This window comes from Ctenopharyngodon idella, chromosome 18 (genome assembly GCF_019924925.1).
Source record: "Ctenopharyngodon idella isolate HZGC_01 chromosome 18, HZGC01, whole genome shotgun sequence".
Taxonomy (NCBI): Eukaryota; Metazoa; Chordata; class Actinopteri; order Cypriniformes; family Xenocyprididae; genus Ctenopharyngodon; species Ctenopharyngodon idella.
In genome coordinates this window covers 6,786,181-6,804,859 of record NC_067237.1, presented here as the reverse complement: position 1 = coordinate 6,804,859, position 18,679 = coordinate 6,786,181, and positions in this window count along the sequence as shown.

Sequence of the window (18,679 nt, the reverse complement as noted above, 5' to 3'; positions counted from 1 at the left end):
CCTCATCCTCTGCTCAGGAAATAGATTGAAGAGATAAAAGGACTGATAAGGCGTGTCTGCGCGCAAGAGGTTGTTTTGCAGGAACCAACACAGACTTCCTAGAGTAAAAAAAAGAAGAATTATAAAGAAGGAGACAAAAAGACAATGCAGTGGCTTAAAATTAAAAAGAAAGAGAGAGTGAGATAAAGAAAGGAGACGTTGATTTGGAGAAAGCGACGGAAGCGCAAAAGTACCTGTCAGAAAGTAGCATAACATCCTGTTACCCTCAGATGTTTTCAGAACTGTGATTAGGCAATCAAAAGTTCAATAGCAAGGTCGACAACATCCCCACCTCAGCCAGTTTTAAAAGAACCAGTGTTCCATAATAACAAATATTCCAGAGATTGTGGCTTTACTTACACTTCACAACTGAATCTGCTGCACAGGTAATTTGTTTGGCTGAAATTGTCAGCCTTGGATCTCCACAAGTTGTAAAGATTTGGTAGTAAAGGTGTTTTACATACACACAAACTAAGTTTGAATCTGGCTTGGATCTTTTCCAGATTCCCAGCCTACCCTTGTGGAAAAATTAGTACACTTTAGGATACTTTTAAAAAGAGTACTCGTCTCAGAAATAATATGCTTTAAAACCCACTGGTGCTGTTCGGTCATTTTTGACCAAAAAAATGTAGGTTTTGGTTTTTCATAATTTTTTTTACTTTATCAGAATGGTATGAAACTTGGTAAAGGTTTTGACACTTGCTATGTGAATACACAAAAAAAATCATGGACATGATTCGAAAAGGTTAAATGCTCCTGAAAAAAAGTAAATCACACTTGTACTGAAACGAATGTGAAGCAAATTTCATCTAGTGGAAATGTTTGGTACTGCGCCTAAATAAAATCTTACTGAAAGCTAATTTTTTGAGATATCAACCTGAAATTTGGAACACAGCTTGTTTAGCTTTGATTTTTTAGCTCACAGTTTTAGAGTAAAATGTGTTTTGGAAAATATATATTTCATATAAAACTTAAAAATAGCATTTTTATGCATTTTTCATAAAAATAAACAAACTTTTAGAACTTTTTTAGGGTTACTCTTTATTTTAAGGTGACGTAGTTACGTTGTACTTACACAAATAAGTACTGAGTAATATTAATTAACTACATGTACTTACTATAGAGTTACGGTCAGGGTTAGGGTCTGGTTTAGGTTTAGTTACTTGTGATTATGCATAATTTACTGTTATTACAACAGTAAGTGTGTGTAATAATGTCACTATGTCACCTTAAAATAAAGTGTTACCTTTTTTTAGTTTCACTTTTTAAACTATTTACTTCAGCAATAAACTGCCAAGTGTCTTCTCTAAAATGAGACCAAACTTAAGACTGTGCACCAAAGCATTCAAGATTTATGACAGTTTAAGTTGGAAATTTCATTTTCAGGTTTATATTCAAAAAGTGATTAACTTTTTCAGATTAACATAATAAATCGATCATAACTATAACATAAATATATTTTACTACCATAAAATCCCCCAAAAATACAAAATATTAAATAAAAAAACATTATTGAACTAAAATATAGTACATTAATTCCATTGAAATAAAACAAATCGGTCATTTTTGACTGCCACACGAACAGCCCCAGAGGGTTAACAGAATATGCTTAAGTGCAAAGTCAATGTAATGTTTTGGACACCTTATTGCATGTTAATTACAATTAAATGACATTGTATTATCCTTTAAATTGATATTAAATCGAATTAGCTGAACTTAAAGGGATAGTTCAAAAATGAAAATTATCCCATGATTTACTTACCCTCAAGACATCCTAGGTGTTTATGACGATGACACAATGAAGAACGGGGAGGTGCACAGAAGAGAGCAAAACAAAACACTGGTCACAAATTTGAAGTCTAAAACGAGATTTTTTAAAGAGAAATGTCAGAGGATTTCGATATAAGAGAAGAGGAGCTTGAGTTTGTTGCACAGCCTTATTTGTCTGAACCGCGAGAGACGTCTAAGCTTGCTACATCCTGCGTCATACATCGCGTCAGTGGGTTACTCTTTTGACTTGCGCAGTATGCGTATGGTCGTCCGCCGGAAGCTAGTTATTTTACTTTATAAAGTTTTAAATAAGGATACTTGTCTTACACAAACGCCTCGATTCGCTTCAGAAGGCCTTTATTAACTCCCTGGAGTCATATGGATTCATTTTTTTTATGGATGGGTGCATTTTTTTTATTTTTTTTTTGTCTTCAGAATTTGGGCTGCGATTCACAACCATTGTAAACCTTGGAGGACTAAGGATATTTTTAAATATATCTCTGATTATGTTCATCTGAAAGAAGATAGTCATATACACCTAGGATGGCTTGAGGGTGAGTAAATCATGGGGTAATTTTCATTTTTGGGTGAACTATCCCTTTAAAATTGTTTTTGTGTGGTGTGCGGATATGCCTGGAGCTTTCAAAAGGCAGGATAGACATCTTAGCATGATAGCATCGTCTCTGATGGGTAACTTCAGCAATCAAACATCTGACTGTACGCATTTCTGCAGAGGCGGTCTTATCATACTTCGACTTTACTGAATGATGCCAATCAGACCTCAGCAAACGAGATATTTGATTTGTGAAGGAAGTATATTCATATTTAGATGTGAGTAGTTTTTACAATTTATTTCTTCACAGTTATATTACTTTGTCTGTAGTGTTAATGGTCATTATAAATCACAAGATGGGTGTTTCTACTGTGTTTATGCAATGCACGTAAATGCTGACCTATCACAAAACAGATTTAGCTGTGATAATTAATTATTCATGAATATTAAACATGAACATAAATAGATCTGGGATTTAGTAAGAGAAAATATTTTAATTTTAACAACTTTTTTATCAATAAATCAAACAACCTCCTTTATTTTTGCATTTTTATTTGTCCTTCCCCTCCTCCAATAACTCTTTAAAACGATACTGTCAAACTTTTCTAATGCAATCTCCTGCCTCATATACTTCCATTGTAAATGGATGATTGAGGGGGGAAAAAAACTTCCACTATGTGGAAGTGGGCAAACACAAGGCCTTGACTTGTGGAAGCAGTGTGGTGGATTCAGTGACAAACTGATGACCGCAAAATTACGGACTCCTGAACCCAACGTCTAATTACCACATTACCAAAGCACCATAGACAGGCTTATTTTGGATTGCCGCAGTCATAATTTCATCTGTGTTTAGATCAGCACGTGCTGCATATACATTCACTGGCCACTTTATTACAACCCGAATTCCGGAAATGTTGGGACGTTTTTTACATTTGAATTATGAAAACTAAAAGACTTTCAAATCACATGAGCCAATATTTTATTCACAATAGAACATAAATAACATAACAAATGTTTAAACTGAGAAATTTTACAATTTTATGCACAAAATGAGCTAATTTCAAATTTGATGCCTACTACAGGTCTCAAAAAAGTTGGGACAGGGGCATGTTTACCATTGTGCAGCATCTCCTCTTCTTTTCAAAACAATTTGAAGACGTCTGGACATCGAGGTTATGAGTTTCTGGAGTTTTGGTGTTGGAATTTGGTCCCATTCTTGCCTGATATAGGTTTCCAGCTGCTGAAGAGTTTGTGGTCATCTTTGACGTATTTTTCGTTTAATGATGTGCCAAATGTTCTCTATAGGTGAAAGATCTGGACTGCAGGCAGGCCAATTCAGCACCCGGACTCTTCTACGACGAAGCCATACTGTTGTAATAGCTGCAGTATGTGGTTTTGCATTGTCCTGCTGAAATACACAAGGCCTTCCCTGAAATACTGTAGACGTCATCTGGAAACCTTTAAATACCTTTCAGCATTCATAGTGCCTTCCAAAACATGCAAGCTGCCCATACCGTATGCACTTATGCACCCCCATACCATCAGAGATGCTGGCTTTTGAACTGAACGCTGATAACACCCTGGAAAGTCTCCCTCCTCTTTAGCCCGGAGGACACGGCGTCCGTGATTTCCAACAAGAATGTCAAATTTGGACTTGTCTGACCATAGAACACTTTTCCACTTTGAAACAGTCCATTTTAAATGAGCCTTAGTCCACAGGACACGACAGTGCTTCTGGACCATTTTCACATATGGCTTCCTTTTTGCATGATAGAGCTTTAGTTGGCATCTGCAGATGGCACGGCGGATTGTGTTTACCAACAGTGGTTTCCGGAAGTATTCCTGGGCCCATTTAGTAATGTCATTGACACAATCATGCCGATGAGTGATTCAGTGTCGTCTGAGGGCCCGAAGACCACGGCCATACAATAAAGGTCTTCGGTCTTGTTCCTTACGCACAGAGATTTCTCCAGTTTCTCTGAATATTTTGATGATGTTATTCACTGTAGATGATGAGATTTGCAAAGCCTTTGCAATTTGACGTTGAAGAAGATTGTTTTTAAAGTATTCCACATTCTTTTTATGCAGACCAAGACTTTTAGTTTTCATTTTATTCAAATTTAAAAAAACCTCCCAAAATTTCCGGAAATCGGGTTGTAGGTACACCTGTTCAACTGCTCGTTAACACAAACATCTAATCAGTCAATCACATAGCAGCAACTATTTTGCATTTAGACATGTAGGCTGCATCCGAAAACTTAGGCAGCTGACTTGTTGCCCCGCTGCCCTATCAGGCAGTCACTTCGCAGGCAACGTTGAGGCAGTGTTCGGTTTAATGATCTACAGCAGAATAGCGTGAGCTATGGTGATAACTAAGCGAATATTTAATCACCAGTAATTTCTTGCTGGAAATGACATCAAAAGTGGAAAACAATGGTCAAAAACATACATTTACACACAAACTGACCACCAACCGCAAACTTTCAGATGCCATCTTTATTTTTTAGCTCAACTGTCACAGAATGGAAAGCACAGGATTGTGGGATACCAAAGGCAGCGGTGGATATATCTATGCTGCCTTAAAAATCGATCAGATGAAAGTATCTCATGAGACAGGAAGTGAAGCTAACTTTGGATTCGGACTTGCCTTGATGCCTTACTGCCTTTTTGGATGCAGCTATAGACATGGTCACGATGATCTGCTAAAGTACAAACTGAGCATCAGAACGGGGAAGAAAGGTGATTTAAGTGACTTTGAACATGGCATGGTTGTTGGTGCCAGATGGACTGGTCTGAGTATTTCAGAAACTGCTGATCTGCTGGGATTTTCATGCACAACCATCTCCAGGGTTTACAGAGAATGATCTGAAAAAGAGAAAATATTCTGTGCAGCAGTTCTGTGGGTGAAAATGCCTTGTTGATGCCAGAGGTCAGAGGAGAATGGCCAGACTGGTTCGGTAAAGACAACAGTAACTCATATAACAACTTGTTACAACCGAGGTATGCAGAAGAGCATCTCTGAAAGCCACTTGAAGTTCAACCCTGAAGCAGATGGGCTACAGCAGGTGCTACTCCTGTCAGCTAAGAACATGAAACTGAGGACACAATTTGCACGGGCTCACCAAAATTGGACAACAGAAGATTGGAAAAATGTTGTTCCCTTAGAACCAACAGAGCATTGTTTAAATGCCACAGCTTACCTGAGTATTGTTGCTGACCATGCCCATCCCTTTTGACCACAGTGTACCCATCTTCTGATTGCCACTTCCAGTAGGATAACGCACCATGTCACAATGCTCAAATCATCTAAAAAATGGTTTTGTGAACATGACAATGAGTTCACTATACTCAAATGATCTCAATCCGATAGAGCACCTTTGGGATGTGCTGAAATGGAAGATTTGAATCATGGATGTGTATCCGACAAATCTGCAGCAACTGCGTGATGCTTTCATGTCAATATGGATCAAAATCTCTAAGGAATGTTTCCAGCACCTTGTTGAATCTATGCCATTAAGAATTAAGGCAGTTCTGAAGACAAAAGGGTTTCCAATCCGGTGCTATCAAGGTGTAGCCTACCTAATAAAGTGGCCAGTGAGTATATATCAGTGTTGTGCTGCTCTGTCAGACTGCATGTGTCTGGTAGCTGTGGAATAGAGGCAAAAGAAAGGAACAAAAATAAGACATGCAGGTGTTCAAGCATTGACTGAATTAGCCTAACAACCAACTAGCTCATAGAATGCTGAAATAACAGTCTATCTGAAAGTTTTATTTCTTTGGCTGACAGCTGTACTTTCTGTACCATAAATCTCAACCATTTCAAAATGGCTTTCTGTGTAAATGCTAAAATGAGATAAATTTGCTGTGTAGCTGCTGTCGTGTGTAAACAGGAGACCTGCTCTAAATGAGTGCTGAGTTATGAGTCTGTTTCTTGCTCCAGAGTTTGACTGCTCTCTCTCACTCCCCATGGGTCTTTGGGCCTGTTGCCTGGAGCATGTGATGTACAGCCTCCATCTCATCCACTTCCTCGACCCTGGCATTCCCTGGCTATGTTTCAGACAGCATAATTCTATGTTACTTATATTATTTCTACAGTATATAGGCAACTTTTCAGTGTGCACAGAATACACAGAATTAGCTACTACATTTTTTATTCCATTTGTTGTAAGGGTTAGAATTAAGAACACAAGATTATAGTTGTTATTTCACAAAAAGTATATTTTGATTTCTCTTAATAGTTTTTAAAAAGACTGACACAAAGACATACATTTACAATATTTATAATAGCACTTTTTTATAAGTTTCCAAAATTGTTCCAATTTAGATAAGTTTCTCCAGGAATTCCCTTTTGGAAAAATATGTGCACTAAATTGTATGTGTACTTTTGTAATGTGTACTTTTAGTGTACTTCAAATCCTAAAAGTAAATAATAAAAAATGTACTTGCAGATTTTAGGGCACGCCCTCCTGGGGAGCGGTCCACGGTGAACAACGATTTACCGTTCACCATCTGCCCTGCGGAGGACGACACCAGTCTCACTCCATTCCCAGAGCCCAGTCAGCCTTCACTCCGCCAGATGGAGCTACAGCCAGATTGCACCACAGACACGGAGCCTGACGCAGATAACTCACCAGCGACCCCAACTGAGCCATATTCCATCCCAGAGCCTGAGCCCAACAACGCGTCTGACCAGGTGCGCGAGTCGGCAACAACGCCTGTCCCTGAAGGAGTACTTGTGGAGTTCGAGGGCATGGAGGGAAGCCCTGCCACATGTTTTCAGTCCCTCGGCTCATCCTCAGTTTGTTCAATCTGGTGGTGTGGATCCACCTTGGGCCTTTCGCTCCCCAGCTCCATCTTGGCGTGAGGATCCCTTGACTCCGCCTCAAGCCTCTGAACCCGGGACTCCACATCGGCCTTCCGACCCTTCAGTTCCGCCTTGGTTCATTGCTCCCTCGTCTCCACCATGGCCCCTCATCCAACTGGCTCTGCTGTGCTCCCTTGTCCCTCTGTCTCCACCTTGGTCAGGCATCACCATTTCCACCATGGAATTCCTGGCCTCCAGCTGTGCATCTGACCTCCATCCGTTTGGCTCCACCGGGCTCCACCTTCCCTCCGACTCTGCCGCTGTACTAGTTCATTCTAGCTCTACCACGTCCTTCTGAATCCCTGCCTCTGCCTCTGTCCCAAGAGCCATATACTCTACCTCGGCCATCCAGACCTACGGTGTCACCCTGGCTCTGTGTCTACTCGGCTCTATCTGGATCTCCACAACGGCTCTGTTACAGGAGATCCCTGGTCCCTCCTCCTAGGCCTCCACCTCCTCCCACCTATAACTCCTCCTTGGATCATCTTTCTGGCTGTGGCCTGGGTCCCTGCCTGGCTCATCCCACCCTCCACTCCCCCATGGTCTGTTTCTCAGTTTGGTTTTGTATCAACCCTCTCCAGCTCCACATCCTCCACCTGAGCCCTCTCCCTCCCTCCTCAGTTGGACTGTTACGGCATGACATGGTTGTTAGTTCTGTATCCCTGAGTGTTCCTGTTAGTTTTTGGATTAAAGGCTATTTGTATTATATTCTCCTGCATCATGTGCATCATTCCTAGTTACAGCCAATCGTGACATTTCCTGTGTAGTCATTAATGTCGGAACAGTATTCTAAAGTGTTACCGCAGGATGTGCTATTTCAGTCCAATTCACCACAGTGTTTCATTTGAGATACTAAAAACTCATACAGTCAAAGATCCGTATCTCTAGGTGGATTCATTTCAAACCACAGACCTATACTGTATAATTTACCCTTTAATCTTCTGACATTAGCCTCCAGAGAGTTGTGGACTTGCCAAAAAACTAAAAGTCCAGGTGAAGTGAGCTTTGACAGTAGCTCCGCTTTAACAGAAGTTCCTCCTGAAACAAGCTTTATATGTTTCACCTTTAATTCATTCTGTACAACTAAATAGGCAAAACAATGAGAGCATTTTAAAATAAGATAGCGCTGTCTATACTTGCAACTAAGATGTGACGTACAGGAGAGTTTGGGGTGGGCTTTAAGCCCCTTGGGGAAGTCATAAGAAAGAGTTATATATATATATATATATATATATATATATATATATTAGTATCTTTATAATATGAAAAACACTACAACAGCATTTTCCAAAAAAACGTTTCAGCTCTGTAAAATACAGTAAAAATGTAAACATATTTAAATAACAACCTGTAAATTTTAACTGGTAAATCCAACAGCCCTTTTCTGCTAAATTGGCAAGGCCATGCTGTTACTAAAATCGGTTTTGTTTTTTTAACATATACTGACAGTACAGCTAGTTGTGCAGCCCAACGTTAAAACAGCCTAGTTGAAACACCTTCTAAAAGACACTGAATATTTACATTCTGCCATGTGTACAGAACTTTACAGTGTACACAGCTTTGTATAATGACATTGTTGTAGCTTTGTTGTGGCACATCACTACTAAAATTTATGAACGAATAATTAAATAAATAAATCTAAACATGTAAATCTGTTTGTGTGAGAGTTAGGGGTAGAGTATAGACTGTATAATTTAATATAAAAACAATTGAAGACGATGCAATGTCTTCACCATGATGTGGTCTAGAAAAATGGAAAAGTGGACACACAGGAATTGTGTTTAGAACAGGGAACATCTTTGGTCATGAAAAGAGAAATACACTACTGTCAGACAGACCCAGGGCAACATCTGGGTACAATGTGTGTGTGTGAGACGATAATGTACCTAATACATAATGCACGTGAGTATACATTTGTTCTTCACTTGCTGAAAATGAATCAGAATGATGAGTGACATACTTCACACTGCATGCTAAAGAGAATAAACGCCAATTGAATTGAAAAACTTCGCCGGGTTAGTGAACATCGTTCAACATGTGTTGGTTTTGATGGACATTTTTTTATGCACAAACAGTGTCTGGGATCTTGAGAGTGAAAAAAAAAAAAAAAAAAACCTCTGGAATGCAATGACATTGTTTCATGATATTTCATTTCAATGTAATTTAATTTCAGTATTCTGTTTATTTTGTTCCAGTTTAGGTAAACCTCTCTTCAAATATATTTTATAATGTAAACAACTAAATTACAATGGGTCTTATTTCATTTGAATGCCAAAGGTCAAACAGGGGCCAAAAAAGCAGACAGAAACTATAAAGTGCAATGAAAGTGCAAAGCCAATGATGAGCACATGTCAGACAAACCTAAAAATATGACTAACATATTAACTTACAGGAGTTCTAAACATAGGACTCATCACCAAGGCATTTTCAAAAGGCACATGGGAGTCTGGACATGCGAATGGCATACCGGGCCAGCAAACCACAAGACACTAAAAGAACCTGAAGGGTTCAAATGTACCAAATATAAGCTATGAATCCCAATTTTCTCTAATCATAGAAAATGTGGATTCAGTATTCCTTAGTATATTGATTTTTAGGCTGATATAAGCGTGTAACTTGTCTTGAACTGTTAAGTTAACCACTTTATTAATCCCACAAGCAGCAATTACAAGGCATGGGCAGCATATCAAAACAGCATTCATAAACATAAAACACAAAAGGAAACACACACACACACACAAAATAAAAAAATATATAAACAACAACAACAACAACAACAACAAAAAACAGACAATTTCTGCATAATTACAAATTGCAACTGTTCTATGGACATAGAAAATAGAAAATCCAATATCCCTTATAGTGACCAAAATATCATAATATCAAAGACTTAAAAGGATAGTTCAACTAAAAATGAAAATTGTCATCATTTACCCACCCTCATGTGGTTCCAAACCTGTTTGACTTTCTTTCTTTAGCAGAACATAAAAGAAGATATTTTGAATAATGTTGGTAACCAATTAGTTTTAGTAACCATTGACTTCCATTGTATGAAAAAAGAAAAAGAAAAAAGAAAAATCTCAAAAATATCTTCAAAAATAAAGTCATACATGAGGGTGAAAAATTAGTACACTTTAGCATACTTTTAAAAAGAGTAATTGTTACATAAATAATTTGAAAAGAATATACTTAAGTGCTAACAGAAAGTAATGTTTTTGGACACTTCATTGCATGTTACAGTAATTGCAATTAAATAAAAATGTATTATTTCCCTTTATATGAAATTAACTTTAGAGTGCTTTTTTCACCCACTTATGTAAAACATAAGAACATTTTTATACGTACATTTTATAATTACTTCTATTGTCTTTAAAATATGGTTAAAAGTGTACTGCTGAATGTACTGCAATCATTATGGTAAACTAAAATATACTTTAATGCCATTTGAAACTTGCCATTCGAATAACATACTACAGTTAAAATTATAAGCAAGTACTTGTGCTTTAGTATTTCAATACAATTAAGGGGTCAGCTAAATTAGAAATACTGTCTCGCTTTATATTAAGTGTCTTTAACAACTATGTAAACATTTAAATGAATCATTAGATACAATGCAAATTTTTATATTTAAAAAATACCTGCATGTGATTACAGCTGTAATTTCTGTAATTACATCAATAATTACACTATTGACCCTTCACTTTCACCTTAACCCACCCTTAAACCTACGCATGCCACCAAACCTGTCCCTATAACCACCCGTATCCTACCTCAATAGCAGCAAAAGTATTTTGCAATACATCATGAACACAATAAATGCATTATACCTAACATTTTTTATTGATGTAAGTACATAGTAATTAAACACACCTAATATAAAGTGTGTCCAAACACAGTTTTTAATAAAATACAGTTTTTTTATTTACAGTTTACATGGAATATTTAATGTGTATGAGAGCTGAAAGTGGGAGAGAGGAGAAGAAAGATATGAGAGACAGACAGAAGAGATATATTACACCGTTAAATCTAATAATGACAGACATAATATATCACATGGAGAGAATGAACAATAAATTTAAATCAGACAGAGATACAGATGACAGCAGTGATAATAATGGCTTTGGGACGTTTCCAGCTTGCCACTGTGCCAACTCACCAAATTACATCACTGAGAGGGAATGTAATAAGTGTTTCATGATCAGCTTTGAATCTGATACCTCATTTTCCACACCTGAAGAGCGATCTCGCCTGGCTGTCATAGTTTTTATATTGTTTCTCTGATGCCTTCAAAGATTTTCTATTCTTCTTCATTAATACAGTATTTCACTCTTTACTTTTACTATTGTTAAATCAAGTTTTATTACCATGTCCATTTTTCTCTTTCCATCTATTCTCACTTTTCACTCCCTCGCTTCCTAACACTCATGCAAAGATGCCTGAGCCAAACCTCTGGACCACATAAGCGGGGAATTGCAGTTTGTTTTAAGTAAATTTGCACATGTAATGATATCTCTATGTTAGGTCTGACAGTGTGCAGCAGCGTGTAATTATTGTTCGAGGTTTGCAGGAATATATTCCCATCAGGGTGATCACTTAGAATCTTGGGGGCCAGGACAACATGTTTATGAAGGCCTGCCATAGCTCCATTGAGTAGATTATACCAAACAGCACTACAGTGGGACTCAGTTGCCCCTGAGAAAAGCTCTTATCCATTTATTCATTCAGAAGTCCATACAAATGAGTAATAACCCTTGTGATAAAAAAGCACACTTTAGCATACTTTTAAAAAGAGTACTTATTATGGAAATAATATACTTTAATAGGATTTACCTAAGGATGAACTCAATGTAATGTTATCAGACACTTAAACAATTAAATGAAAATGTGTTATAATTTAAATTAAGAGTACTTTTTTGACCCACTTAAGGTCATGTATTTACATATTTGTAATTTCAAAGTGATTCTTTCACCTTTCGATATGTTTGGCTGAATGGCATGCTCATTTGTACATTTGTGCCATAAGGTTCCCATAAATTGCACATAAATTGCATTTTAGTTGTATAACAACTGAGAACTCGACAATAAGCAATTGTATAGAAAAATTCTCTATAGAAAAAAACAGGCATTGAGAAGAAAAAACAATCTAAAAATACAAAAAGAGACAAATAGACAGAGACAGAAATAGAGAGAAAAAAAAAATATTCTCCAGGTTTAAATTACAAGATTTCACCACTGGTCACAGATAATACCAAAGTTTACTTAAATATATTCCTAGAATATTTTTAACTGATGTAAGCAGTCTGACCACAGAAACAATGAGAGCATCTGTTTTTTTTTAGATGACTGTCCCTATAAAACTCACCAAATGATTCTTCATACTTGACCTGCTTACAGTAAACAGGAATAAATCAAAAGTTTGTTCCCTGATCAGAAAAAGTCTGAATGTGAAAGTATCTTGTTGACTTTGTTTTGCTCCAATTGTAAGATGACAATGGTGGTTGTGGTGGTCAGTGGGTCTATGGATAGAACTGAATTCGATAAGCTACATTTATTTCTTTATTATAACACTGGGGCATGACAAATGTGCACATTAGTAGAGAGAAGGGGAGAACGAGAGAGAAACATGCCAGTGTTTGAGGTTTGTGTTTCCTTTGGCCTCCTCAATGGAATTCACTTATTTGTGGAAATGTTAAGAATTCAAATAATGGGCCCTACTAAACACAGTCAAACACAGAAAAATAACTGCATTGCTCAGCATATGAGGAACCATGACAACCAGACATGTGAACGATCTTCTCTTCTCTCTCATTTTACCTGTATCTTTGATCAAATAAATGCAGCCTTGGTGAATATAAGAGACTTCTTCCATTTATACATATTCTATATACCTATAAATCATCTATATATTCTTTATAATCCAACATAGAGAAAGCTGTTGTCATTGACAAGAATATTACATAGCAAGGTTGGTTCACGTTCACATATCAAAAGAAATAACCTCAAGAAAAGTTCATATTATCACACGTAGATTGGTAAGCAACATGAATGAAGAAGGAATACTTTGAATAGTCTTTAATGATAAACGCAGGAGATCACTAGGAGTACACAGGAGATAAACCACAAGGCTAGGAGATAAACTGAAGGCTTATATACACAAGAGAGGACAATCAACACAACAGGGAACAGGTGCGGAACTCAATTAACCTTCTGGGGTCTGAGGATTTTCAGGGCCCTGGAGAAGTTTTGACATGCCCTGACATTTGTGCTTTTTTCAGTTGTTCATAAACATATTAATGGAAAAAGTGTCATTACACTGTATTCAGCACAAACTAAGGCTACAATAATATGTGAGGAACATGTATGTACATGTTTGTGTTTTTGAAGGAATAACATTTATGCGTGGTTATTGAAAAAACAAAAAACTTAAGTCACTGAAATAAAGCCAAAAAAAATATATTAAATCTGTGTTCACAAGACTTCTGGGTATTGGAGGTTGTAGACTAGAGTTTTTGCTTCAAAATGATGTTAAAATTATCCTGCCTACTTGTTCATATAAAACAATATATTGATTTAGTTTTTGAAAGACACTTTTTGTCAAGAAACACAGTATGCGTGGAGGCGTGAATCATCATGAATAATGAGGTAATTCACACCTGAGAAGACAAAAGAATCGCATAAAGACCTCTAATGACCTGGATAATAATGAGGCCTTTCAGTCAGGTAGGCTGTGAAAAAACCCTCTGTGATCATGTCTCAAGCTCATCATGGTGTATATCAAACATACAAAAAAACAGCAATACTGTGAAATATTATTACAATTTAAAATAATGGTATTCTATTATATACTTTAAAATATAATGTATTTCTGTGATGCAAAGCGTCTGAACATTCATGTTACCTCTATGGCATTTCATATAGCCTTTTAGCTTAAAAGCATGCACATTTGGAGAAATATTGATGGATTCTCATATGTTTATGTCAATTTTCTATACAGAGAAGTAATATTTATTCAATATTTATTGTCATCACTATGAACGCTGGATACTGTGTTTTCAATTCATACTTGCAGCCGGAGGGCGCTCTGTGCACATTTAGTCCACAAATTAATCTAAAGAAGAACAGGACATTCCAGGAACTAACGGCATGTCTTCTAGAGGTCTCTAACCATGGCTTTAACATACAGATAAACACTTTTCAAGACAATAAATACACGATTGAGACGATGTATACATGTATTGCCTCAGAATTTGCGTCTGAATAGCGCTCGCTCCGTGGGCGTGGCCGCATTAGTAGATAATGAGCTGAATCACAGACTTCTGACATGTGTCTCTTTTCATACAGATTACAGAATTACAGATTACAGAATTTTTGTTTTCGATTTGACTTACACAATTTAAAACCTGACATTTCAATGTTTCTTTAGACATAAGTCTAATTTTTTTGTGATTAGTATTCACTAAGTTACAGTTCATTTTCTGAGAACTATCAGATTAAACTTCGTTCAGAGGGAGACGACAGATCACGCATCATGTTAGTTTTCTTTATTTTGCAAAAAGCACAACATTTTGTTTTTACTCTGAGTGTACACAAATAAAAGAAGATATTCCACAGATTAAAATGGTGTATAACTCTTAATTGTATGTGCAACATTGACGGAGTATTTTGAGTCTCTTTCACACTGGTAAGAAAAAAACCGAGGTGGTATCGCCGGCGTGACCACCGACGCGAGGGAGTTAACATCCATAGAAACTAGCATAATAAACAACTAACAAAGTCCAACAGAGGAGGGAGGGTGGGAGAGGGAGGTCCATTGCGAAAGGCCCATTGCGAAACTGATGGTAGGAGGAGCCAGGGTGAAGTCAGAGGTCTGACAACCAGTGGTGGAACCAGGAGAGCCGGAGATCCTGGTGGAGACACAGAGACACAAAGACCGGGCAGAGCCAGAGGGAAGGCAGAGCCCGACAGAGCCGAGTGAGGGAGTAGCCATAGTGGAGCTGACTGGTTGATGGGCCGAGGTGGAGAGACGGCGAGGCGAAGACAGGGGATCCATGTGCCAAGGCCGAGCTGGAGACCGGAACACCAGAGGTGCATCCGCACAGCATAGTTAAGCAAACAGAGGAGGAGCCGAGGAACTGATGGGAACCTGCAGAGGCAGGGCCGGAGGACTGGCTTGCTTAGGTAGAGGATGTGGGAAAGGGAGGCTGGGTGGGACCATCGGAGATGTAGGAGACTTGGAGCTGGGTGGGATCAGCGGAGATGTTGGAGACTTGGAGCTGGGTGGGATCAGCAGAGACAAAGAAGACTTGAAGCCAGCGGAGAAGGGAGACTCTGGGGAATCACTTCTTCATCAAATAATACAGAGGCCAGGCACAGCTCACCCTCAGCAGCGAGAGTGTAGGCAGGGCTTCCCCCCATGCCCTTGTATGCCATGAGCACACCCACTGGGATGGCCGATGTTACCGGCTCATGCACCTAGTCAGACTTTCGGTTGGGCTTGGGCTTCGGGGTGATGATTGGCTCTGGTGCTTGCATCGTGGCAGGCTTGGGCTCTGTGGTGGATCCTGGCATATGCTCCATGCAGGACGTGGGAGGTTGCTGACTGGGCTCTGGGTCCGGAGTGGGGTTGGCGTTGGTCTCATCTGCAAGGCAGATGGTCAGATGGGAGTTGTTGTTAGCCAGTACTCACTCCACGAATCCGGCAAATGTTGCCCAAGTACCATCACCGGGCAGGCATGCCTTCATCCGCTTGTTCAAGCTCATCAAAAAAAAAAAGATACATTGGGAGCAATCAGGGAAGTAAGTGAGGCAGGCCAGTTTTAAAAAGTCATGTGTGGTCCTCGAAGGATGTTCTTGCGTACGACAGTTGGTACTTCAAGTGTTTTTTTGACCTTGGATGCATGTAAACCATTAAAATATGAACATTTAAAATAGCATAATAGGGGCACTTTAGGATAGGAAAGGAAAGAATATATTAACATTAAAAAAAGGGCACACTTCAACTCTAAAGGTGCCATGTATAAAATATCCTACTTGGCAGAAATCACTGAAATAGGTGAAAAAAATCGCATCACCTGAGCAGGATTTTTTACACTATTCCACCCTGTGAAGCAGAGCCAGATCATATCTCAAACATGACTTCCAAATTGCCGTCACTGTCACTTTGATCTCACACCCTAACTGCCTGCACAAGCGCTAAAAGTGTGCATGTGTTTATGGTTTTTGCACATTTGAGAGTGTGTGCTGAGACAGTAAATATTTAGTGTCTATACAAGTAGGTGTGAATGTGTGTTTGAGGGTGTGTGTGTGTGTGTTTTGTGAGGAGGATGGCGGCTTTCTTTGGGTGACTTGATAAACAACTTCCATTACCAAGAGATAGTCTTTGTAAGAGTATCACAGTTTCACACTGACAGACCAGCCTGGGAAAAACATGTTCTGAGATCTTCCATGGAGTTCCAGCTGTCACTGCGGCAGCCACAGATGTCACTCTGGTTATGTAGCCTACAGCCGCAATCATGGAGCATCTTGAATTTCCAACTACACGTTGGTGTGAATCTCAGCACTCTTGTTCTCTAGCACACTTCATAGGGCATGCCATTCTGACCCCATTAACCTTAATCAGGAACTAATCTCTCAGTGCATGCCTGCATTAAAAACCTCTAAGCATATGATCTGTCTCTGTTGGTGCACCATAAGTTAAAACTAAAAATAAAATAGTTAATGTAGTACCATTCAAACATTTGGAAATACATTACATGATAAAAGCTTAATTTGCTGAAATTAATTTTGTAGACAAATTTATCGCATAAACAGCGATATCTTACAAAATAAAACATAACTTTAACACAAAACAATGCACGCACACAACACCTCTGCACTTACTCCTGATTTCTCTCAACATGGGGACAGAAGAGGTATCAGTCAATAAAGGGAAGAACAAAGTAACTTGCATTACTTATTTAAAAAAAATAACTCAGATGTTTTGTTGTAAATTTAAAAGTAATGTGTTACATACTTTTCTGGGGCAGTTGTAGTCTAATGGTTAGTCGGACTTGTATCCCGAAGGTTACGGGTTCAAGTCTCAGTACCGGCAGGAAATGTAGGTGGGGGCAGTGAATGAACAGCGCTGTCTTCCACTCTCATTACCACAACTGAGGGGTCCTTGAGGGGTCCCCCAGTCACTCCCCGGGCGCCGCAGCAAAAACAGCTGAATTGTGTGTTCATGGTGTGTGTTCACTATTGTGTGCACTTGGATGGGTGAAATGCAGAGCACAAATTCCGAGTATGGGACAACATGCTTGGCCACACGTTACATCACTTAACATGCGTTACTTGTAAAGCCTGGAACACACCAAACCGACACTGATGAACTAGTGGTGATGAAAGCAGACTGCGGGGTTGGCTCATGTCGGCAGCGTCTGGGTCCAAAGTTGCCCTGACACACCAAACCGACGCCAAGTAGCACGTCCGTTCTGCGCCTGCGTAAGAAGAAATGCCTTTCCGTACCAGCAGGTGGCAGTAGCTGAACAGCCAATCAGAATGATCAGATGGCCCGGCTGACCGACAAGCTCCGACGCCGATTCAACATGTCAAATTGGCCGAAAAAAAGCCTACGAGGACCAACTTCAGCCGACGGTGCGGAACACTGAGAAAACTTAGCCGGCTGATGAACAAAATCTGCCCGACAGCCAACCATTGGCTTGGTGTGTTCCGGGCTTAATGCATTACCCCCCAAAACTGGTGCCCATGCAAAACTCACCACAAATCCTAGTGGGTTTTTTCCAGTGCACTGTGAATGCGGTTGCTGAGGTGTTCTGTATGGTTGCCCAATCCACAATCCTATTGATTCTACAATTTAGGTATACAGGATTTTAAGACATTTTATTGTTTGTCAGGTGAAAATAGTCTTAGAAAAGTGATAGCACTTCTCTCAATAACAAGCTGTACAATTTGAGATGTCATTCATTTGTGCAAGATGAATTACACACAAAAGTTTAATACTTTGGTTAGAGGTCTTGAAAAACTAGAGCAATAGATAGTGATGCTTGCCTTTGTCCTTTATTAAATAATTCTAAAATGGAAGTGTCTCAACCTGCATTTATGTCTATGCATATGTACAAGCACATTTAAAATGACATTAACCCCTCTGAAATGTTGTAGGGCTGACCGCAGTCTGTTAAAGTGTGAAGCAGAAGGCTGAAGTGGAGGGTTTCATGAGAGTATTGTGTTAACAGCCATATGTCAGCTTGTTAAATGAGATTATAGAGCACTGTCAGTGCCGCTGTGGTGAAATCTGAACCTAATAATTTCAATGTAAAAGAAGATACCCGAAGAGGGGGCCTTTAGATGGCGGTTTGGATAAAACAGCTTAATATCCACCGCTAAACACTTAAGAACAGCAAATTAGTCCAACACAAGCAAAATCTCTAAGCAATTATTCCTGTTGTATTAAAAAG